Here is a 9,922-nt window from a genome sequence, read left to right as displayed (position 1 = left end):
CCTCCAATTTACGTTAATTCGCTGATGAAGGCAGCTACTACAGTCTTACGAAGCCACCGAACAACAAATAATATTTTGTGGGAGGTTTGTCTTGATATAATTGCGCTTGCAATCTCTACACCGCGACCCCTCCTCCCTGGCTCGCGGCGATCGTTTAGAAAAAGCTTTTTCTCGAGTCAGGCATCGAACTTGAGTCGTATTGAATGACAGTACCCACTTTTATCTACTTGGCTACGGCGGCCATCATATTCAAACAAAAAAATAAAAAAGGCTAAATTTATTGTGGGCCGTCATTAATTTCAACACCTTACACTGATTGTCGGTTCAAATAGTAATTCATCAAATATGAGCGCATTTCCAATGACTGCTGTCGGTGATGGTGCATTACATGGTTGCGCGCAAACTCACTTTGCTTTGACGCGGTAACTGCTGTTAATGCATGCCGCCACAATCGAGACTACGCCTTGTTGGGCTGTTAAAGACTTTTTGCGCTACGAATGAATGCTGTTGTGTGGAAATTATACTCAAGACATCAATGTGCATACGTATGTACATACAGTGACGGTCAAAAGTTGATGAATGGTGTTTCGTTTTTAACATTTACAATGGTTTTCAAGCTAAAATTTCTTGGTATTTTTTTATAAACAAATGGTTCATGCTTTAACAAAAACCATATAAATCACACTTCCAAACTTTATACAGCATTTAGAGAAATTCCACAAATTTTTATCCAAATTTCGAGCTTTCTAATCAGAATCTTTTTAATTTTAGTAAAATAAGTGCAAGTTTTGGGCGGCTGAAAAATCGCAATGATTTTTAAGAATTTTTTTTTGTTTGCTGACGGCTTTAGCGTTTTTTACCGAAATTTAGAAAAACTGGCGTTGACTTTTTTATTTTTTATTTTTCGCAAACGGTCTTGCGCATATTTTTCCACAAGAAATTCATGTTTATATGCAAAAAAGGGCAAAACGCCGTCAACAAAAAATATACATTAAAAGTCAATGCGGTTTTTTAGCGACTTAAAACTTCCACTTATTTTACTAAAATGTTATAATCCTGTTAACTGCATACCCAAAATTTTTTTAAAATTCTGGTTAAAAATATCGAAATTTAAATAAAAATTTATGGAATTTTTCTAAATTCTGTATAAAGTTTGAAAGCATGATTTATACATATGGTTTTTGTTGAAGCATGAACCATATTTTTATAAAAAAATTTTAGCTGGAAAACATTGTAAATATTAAAAACGAAAGACCATTCATCTTTATCCACTATTGACCGCCACTGTATTTATCTAATTTATATGGGTAGGGTGTTCGCATGTGTGCGTAAGCATGAGCAAATGGTTGTAAGGTATGTGTTGCACATTAGCAACGATTACAGAAGTCTTTGAAATGTTCGCATAATTACTTGGCGTAATTATTGTTGAACACATGCAAGCATATACATACATACATACTATTATCTATTCAAAATCGTGTAGCACGGCATGGAGGTTTTTTGTACTTTTGATATTACAACCATAAAAATTGTTGCAAGCGTGTTGCATTAAAAACATTAAAACATTTAGCCTAGTTACATTAATATTTGTGACGACTTCCTACATATGATTCCTTAGATAGAAACTTTAGTAGTTATAATGTGTGGTGAGTTTTTTGTATAGTCATAGTAACGGGTTATACATTTAGCGATGGGGAAAGTAAACCCTTGTCATTTCATGTCTGAAAGAATGTCACTATCATCCAATCTGACACATTATTGTTTAGTTAAGCGTTTGCCATTTCGCAATATGTAGTAAATAGTCATTGGGTACATTTGCATTTATCATACTCAAGTAGGAGTCTGCGTATCTGTCCAAACACAGTCAGTCCAGCTTCATTTGCCAAAAATATAAACAAACAATTTGAAGGATAAACAATTGTTTACTCATAAGAACTCAGCATATGGAACAGAGACTGAAAATAATGACTATTTTTTATATTTCCAATTAAAAGTGTATTTAAATTGCATTATGCTAGACTTATCTATAGTAAACTATAAATAGTAGTACGTTTAGATACCGTCGCGAACCAATTGAAAAAAATTGTCCTGAAACTTGTACAATTAAATAAGATTGCAGCTTACGTGATTTAGTAAAATAAGTGTCATATAGCAAGCATAGCTAGACATTTGGAACATTTTGTTTGTTGTGTTGCTTTTGTCATCCTTTGGTCGGCGAAGCAACAAAAATATGCCTCTGAAACATTTTGATTTTGACGACTCGATTTCTGTATAAAATAAGTTTTCCAATCGTAAAGTCGTAAACCCTGAATATAGTTTTCATTCTCAGCTGCCAGGATTGCACGGTTAGTAGACCCAATATGAAGTATTTTATAATAGGAAATTCTGGCGGGCTATCCTCAAGATATTTTGTTTTAGTTAGACCTCTAGAATAGTTTGTTCGTTGTGTTGCTGTTATCCTCCTTTGATCTGGGAAGCAACAAAAAGTTGCTTTTGAAAAAATGTTATTTAAAGACTCGATTTGTGTACAAAATAACCGCTTTCCAACCGTTCTTTTGCCTTTTATTTCTATACGCTCATGAAAGTCGTATCATCAATAGTTTTCATTCCCAGCTGCCAGGATTGCACGCTTATAAATTAAATTTCAAATATTTTATAATAGGAAATTCCGAAGGGGCTCCTTTTTCCATTTCACATGTGTCTCAAATGCAAATTATATTCGTTTAGTTGCTGGAAAGTAAGTACCCACTTTTACTGCGCAACTTACCTACAAAGAAAGAGAAAATTAATAAATTAATTAGCAAACTACGCCAAAGGTTAAATTCATACATTCTAAAATAAGCAATATACATATGTACATAAGAGCAAATCTATATGAAAATTTAAATTAAATATTTTAGTTAAGAGTCTGTATGAAAATTTTAAAATATAACTATCTTAACAGATATCCAAATAAACGATTCACTTGAAACAAAACAATTCAATTGTGCTTAAAGTGCAGTCAAAACTTCAAAAACTCCCAAAGGCTGCCAAAATTCACTACTTCACAAAGACAAAAAGAAAATAAACAATAGCCAACAAGCTTTGCTTTAGATTTTGTTGACCAAGAGTTGCCAAAAGCGCACTGACCGACGAACCAGAAAGTCTATAGGCAATAACCAACTTTACACATGCGTTACTTGAACGAAGTTGTAAGCCACATAGCTTACAAAAAAAGCATTGTATATTTTGTAGACATTTTGGCAGTGAAGCATTGCACAAAAAAAAAAACACGCACCGTATGTTCCAATATGCAACGTTTGGATAGAAGCAAAAACGCTGATTGTGGAAAGATGTATTTTAGGTCGATACTATGCTGATGTGCGGTTGGTAAAGCTTGCTGAAAGTGACAACTGAGGCTCGAAGAGAAATTTCAAAATCATAGCTTTTTTTCTGATTTGGCATGATTTTTGGCCCACTCAAGCTTAAACATAACAATTCGAGTATGCCGGCAATTAATTACAATTGCTACGGAATACATAACGACAGTACTTTGGCATAACCTCGTATCTCAAAACACTTTCTAACAATAAACGCTCTGTTAATAACAGAAAACCATTTTTAATGAATATTAAAGATTAGGTACTTTTTACTTAATTTAGAATAATGAATCGTAGTATTTAAGGTTTATTTTGAATTAATTTTACGAGATACGAAGTAGTAGTGATCTCTGAGATAGGAGGTTTTGCCAAAGTACCGTCGACAAATATAATGCACTACATGCATAATAAGTAGATATGCACGTCCTGCCAGAAATGTAAAATGAGGAGAAAATTAAAAGAAATTTCATTTTCAATGCGAGTGCTGATGTGTCTCAGTTGATAAGACTTTTGGTAAAATAAACAAATCATAAATTGTAAAAGCTTTTATTTAATAAGGGAATTATCAGGCTGTGCGCAGCAAAAACCTTTAAAGCTGGCAGGCAGCCACTTAGACGACGACTAGTATTCAGCGGACAAACATTTGCATGAGGCGAGATGGATGGCCGCATTGTGGGCAGTATTTTCTTTTTGGTTGTTTTAGTTGTTACAATTATTATGGCTGCGATATTATTTTAAGGCTAAATTTCACACAGATTCTGACATAGCAAAATAATATTTCCGAAAAAAAATCTACAAACAACAGACATTGGGCGCGAGTTACGAGTTTTACCTTGTAATTTTTCATCTTTGCTGAGTAACGTTGAGCGAATAGAAATTTTTAAACGTATGTACTATAAATGTTTTATGTATGTACATATATATGTACAAATAATTTCATGTAAAGTTACATGTTGTTCCATGAAAAATAGGAAATTTTTATGCAAAATACTTAAGACTTAAGTACAATTAATGCTATATGACACCAAGCGAACAGAAACTTTTGAGGCTTCTGGTCTTATTATGGCAACTTAATGTAACTGACAGGCTCTCACTTAAACATTCTCTTTAATGGATGTTGCTTATAACTAAACAGCCGAAACTTAACGTTACTTAATGCCACGTCGAAATCTGTTTCATTTTGATTTTCTAAGCTCTACTTTCCGTTAAGTGAAGTTAAGTTGCATCTTTTAAAAGGAATAAGGTAAAAGGCATTGGCTAAAAGAAGAAGCGACTACATATGTTTCCTACGACAGCGAAAATGTATTTCGTAGAAACTTCTTCCGTACTTATATTAATGTATGTACATGTGTATGTAGGTACTAATTGAGGCATATCTTTTTGTCCTTCTGATGCTAAATTTTTTGTCTAACATGTGTTTACCTCAGAAATATTGATTTTGAATGAAATACATTTATCTTATCCAAATTTATCGGCGTGTTAAGCTATAAAAATAGCACGAAAAAAGGAAAAGTTATGGAATTTTGTTTACTTTAGAATGAAACAATCAATTCATTTGTTCGTAGAAATGCGTAACAATGCGACTTTCAATAGCTAAGCACAGTTTTTCCAATCTACTTTTTTAATAAGCTAAAATATAGTAATCCAATTTGTCGACGATTCACAAAAGTAGTCAAATGGATGAAGAAGGCAGTGGGCTACTAATGACATTTGCCTCTTCGTTTGTTTGTTTCTGCGCGAAATCTACAACTTCCGCACTTTCATTACAGACCAATGCAAGAGTTGATTGACATTGGCTACCTGGCATTAGGTGGGCGGTGTTGGTTTTGCTGTTTTACCTATTACACCTCTCCGCAGCAGGTGATATTAAGCCATACAAACGAGGATTAATCGCCAGCGAACTTAATCGCATTTGCAATAAATTGCGCGCGCAATACCATTGACGCGGCTGAGCAATTAAGTTTGAATCTAGGTAATTTGTTAATACGCGCGCAGTCGAAGTGTTGTGTAGAAAGAACAATTAGGCATAAAGAGATTGAATCAGATTCAAATAGAAAAAGCAGATAAATGATTGCAGATGCTGGCTCATTTAAAATTCATTAGAAGTAATATATTTTTTACGTGGGTGATTCGATAAGCATTATGTGAATAACAATTAAGGTAGGATAATATCTAATTTAAACTACATTTCGGTTCTATTACTTAAAGCATGAGACAAAGTCTAATTAAAATGTAGAAAATATAGTAGTTAATATCTCGTATGTATGTATCTATGTAACTAACTTTTTTTCCAGTGCCCTGTTGCTGTTGTAACAGCATACGAATTGTACAAGGTTTTTGGGAAGCAATTCTGGAATGACAGTCCTTGACCAGATATAAATGCAGAACTCACAAGTCTATTGGTTGTTTTTGTAGTCCGAAAAAATGAATTTTGGAATTGAAATCTGTTGAATTTTCTGACAGCTGATCTAATGCTTGCTATGGGAAAAATTACGGAATTGCATAGCAATACAGCGACAGTCGGATCTACTTTACTGGTACTACCCAGATTTGTATCTAAGGGCAGTCACTTCAGCATCATACCCAAAAACTGTTTGAGAAATTTTCATACTATTACAATAAGATTATTTCTGCAACAATTTCTATATATAGTCCTACTGAATTGGCTTTTTTTCTTGAAAAGGATATTTGCTTCTCTCGTTCCACTGCTCGCCAACGAACATCACTGTGCCTTGCTAAAATTATTATTTTTTGGCGGGTATTGTTGATTTTTTGAGAGTACCAAGCTGCCAAAGATTATTCGAGCCCATTTTGGTAGAGTGCGTTATACTCCTCTTTCACTGCTAGTGCTTAGTTTCGATAGATCACAGTTATGGATGGTTTGAATCTACGTTCGCATGTCTTCTCCTTTCCTGAAATAAATGCACAAATTTGCTGAAAATGTTCTAACAATCGGATGGAGTTACTAAAAATGCTAACCTTAGTTCTATGTTAAAAGGACTGTGCAAAGATTTGTCCAAACTTATTGAGGTTTTCCATAATCTGGTGCAATTTCAAGCGGACATAAATTAAACACCACAACTATGAAAAAATCAGAAATACAGAAGATAAGCCAACGAATAGCTGAAAGTATTTCATATTTTTCTTCTTTGAATTCTAATTAACAATTAAGTTTTTTCTTATTATGAAAAATATTAAAAATAAATAAATAAGCATAGGTAAGTTGCAAGCAAGATCATTAAAATTTGGTACTACCTTTTTGACCGTAGTTGTATATATGTATGTAAATTAGGGTGCTTTTATTTGGAACTATTTTTTTCACTCCCACCTCGAAATTTTTTTGGAAACCCCTAAAAAACGCTCTGAAAATTATAACCCCTAATACTAATATTAAGTGCTGGACCAAGGCGTGCAATGATCTCCTCTTTAAAATACACGTAAACCTTTTTTCTTCACCGTTCTACAGGTCACATACATTTTATGGTTTAATCATGGTCAAAGATGAGGTTTCTTCAGAATTGAATGCTCTACTAAAGTGTCCATGGCGGCGTAACCCTAAGCCCGCCAGCGTGGTAATACGGGTAACGAAATCAAAGTTTTTCATGAAATTCTCCTTTTTTAACCCTATCTCGTAAACAACAAGAGCTACAGAAAAAAATGTACGTAAATGACAAAAAAACAGTTTCCAACAAAAAGGTTCCAGAACACTAAACGTTAACTTGGATATTTGTTGAGATATTGGGATTTGAAGTTCAATTTCTATATTTTGGCTCAATAATCCATGAAAACTCCACATAACTTCAAATAAAATGTTGCTTAGGCTTTTTCATAAATTAAAAATTTTGCATAAATACACTTGGAAGAGCGTGTGCAATATGCACATACCTACCTACACACATACATTGAAATGTTCGAATCATATAGATACAGCTACCAGGGTAAAAAGGTGGCTTTGCGATTATTACCTTGTGGTTTTGGTAAACAAATTCATTTTTACTTTACCGGTTGGTTTCATAAGTGTGCGAAATTGTATCCGCAATAACATGGCCAATCAATATGCATTCCCAATGAATGAAAGTGGCTACAAAAATTGCATAATATCAATAAAATACATACCTAAATAACAGCGTTCAACACTAGCTGGTCAAAAAAATCAAGTTTATACAAGCGACATGAAAATAATCGCAAAAAAATAATATAAAATATTAATGCTAAACTAAAGAGCTGTCGAATAATGCTGATAAAACAGTAGTGCTAATAGTGAACGGGTAGCATAGATATACGTAGGTGTGCCAAATTAAATAAGAACCCCAAAGAAGCCCTAAGTTATCTTCTGCACTTCGCCACTTGCACCTACATCCAACTACTGCTACGCTCATATCATTAGCATGCAGCACAAATTGTTTGTGATAGCGTAAGCATTGAGCTGATGACGAATTCCTACACCAACATAACGAAAATTTTGATGACGACTGCTCTGACTCCTTGCCCCTTGTTCGTTAATAATAAAATCAATTATGACCCCCATATTAAAACGAGAAGCGTTCACCTCCACTAGCTTTAGCGTCCAGTGTCGAGACATCACACCGGCAAAGAGTGAAAACACAGAAACAGCGCAACTCCAAAAGAAGAGCAACGACAACCTGCAAACAACTGGACAGCTCCACAATGCTATTGTGCGTGCAAATGGGATGGCAATAGCGGTCGTCAATCATTGCGGACTGACGTAATCACAACAACAGCAAACACGGCAACAGTGACTTTTCTCTGGACAGAGTGTCGCCAAGTAAATTGCTGGTGTAACCTCATCCTCCAGACTTGATCATTGAATATTAACCTATGATTATGTCATTTGGAAATGGAAATTATAATTTAAGTGCTTAACTATTTTCTTCGTTTGAATCGTCTAAATGTTTGTCAACAAAGTAAACATACAAGTTCTTAAAGATTCCTTGAGCACTCACCTCCATTCTCTTGCTGTCCTTCGTTGATAAGCGAAAAGCAACTGAAAAACTGTCTGATGAATACAACCTTCAACTTAAATTAAGTTAAATTGGAATGTATCGCTTCAAAGCACAATCGCTTTAATTAATTGCAATAATAAATAAAATTCCACTTTTTCGTTTGGGCGTGAACTTAAAAACGCACCAACACACACACTTGGCACCGTTCCCACTTGTCCCTATGAAGGGATACACTTCACAGTACCGAAATGAAATGAAGATGCTACCAGAAAATTGTTGATGCGCAAACCGGCTCAATACTAGATACGTTTTTAAAACTTCAACAGATATATATTTGATATATGTTAGTATCTACATATATATTCACAAATGAAGATTCTAAAAAAAAACTCCGCTAGCGACCCGTCACATTTAATGCTCAATAAGAAATAATAACAACAAAACAATTGGCAAACAGAAGGCAGTTAACTACGTTGCAATGCAGTGCTGGAATACAGAAACGGTAGAATTGGTACGTTTCCACAGGGCGACCCAGAGTAGCAAGAAAATGTGCGCAATTGGTGAGCGTTTGGAAAGGAGTTTCAATATTAAGAAAATTTTAATAAAGCATGTGAAATAAACTTTGAAATTAATATCAAAAGTCTAGTTAGGATAAAATAAATGAGTCAAATAAACAAATAAAATTAGTCAAATTACTTAAGAAGTAAAAAAAAGGGAAAATAAGATACAAATATTTAAAGATGATAATAAATTAATAGACAATAAGCATAAAGTAGATAATAAAATAAAATGGTATTAAAAAAAACTAGACGCGTATCAAGACACTTTTGTCCCATATTTCTGAAAGCTTGTAAAACCAATTTTGAATTGCACGACCCACTCCGTTGCTTATGCCAGGATTTTAACTCTCATTCCAGCACGTTTGATATATCAGATCCGCTTTTCAGCATTAAGAAAGCGATACTGTCCTCTCTCAATAAGTGAATTATTGACATAAATACATAAAATCAGCTGATGAATTTAGTTCTGTAGCTGAACAGTTTTAGATCTCGACACTTAACAAACTCCTGCCTATCGTGACTCGGCACAAAAAATTTGAAATATTGGTTCCGTACGTCATGCGGACTGCGCCCCTCGTGCGGATGGGCGGGAATGGAGGGTAAAAACCGTTGGGATATTATTAGATGGTTAAATAGTGTCAAGTTAAACAGAACAAAATTAAATTAGTGAAATTAAAATAGAATTAAAAACTTAGTAAATTGGAATACCGAAATTTAATATATATGTAATAGAAAATCATATAAAATCATATTAGATACTTAAATAATATCAAATTAAACAAAAGGAATAGAAATTAAATTATAATAAATAAATTTAAATTATACAAAATTAAGTAAAATTAAATTTAAAATAATCAAAGTAAATTAAACTAAATTTAATTTAAATAAAGTAAAATCTTCTTATTTAAACTATACCAATTAGCTTAAATTAAGTTAAATTAAATTGTATTAAACTTTATTAAATAAAAATAAATTGACCTAAAAATACTTTTAAATAAAAGAAAATTGGAAAAAATAAAATGAAATTAAAACAAATTTA

At 33.3% G+C, this 9,922-nt stretch overlaps 1 protein-coding gene across 1 annotated transcript in view; it reads right to left on the bottom strand.

Moving 5' to 3' along the window:
• Positions 1-8,783, bottom strand: part of LOC118737882 (tropomodulin) — a 205,299-nt gene extending 196,516 nt beyond the window's left edge. The window contains exon 1 of the transcript XR_004992851.1: positions 8,324-8,783. The gene's annotated coding sequence lies outside the window, so the exon portion shown is untranslated. The remainder of the gene's footprint in view (positions 1-8,323) is intronic.
• Between the last annotated feature and the right edge of the window lie 1,139 nt (positions 8,784-9,922).

This window comes from Rhagoletis pomonella, unplaced genomic scaffold, assembly GCF_013731165.1.
Source record: "Rhagoletis pomonella isolate Grant_MI unplaced genomic scaffold, Rhpom_1.0 Rhpom_scaffold_00004, whole genome shotgun sequence".
NCBI classification, from domain to species: Eukaryota; Metazoa; Arthropoda; class Insecta; order Diptera; family Tephritidae; genus Rhagoletis; species Rhagoletis pomonella.
This window is presented reverse-complemented; position numbering and strand designations above follow the sequence as displayed.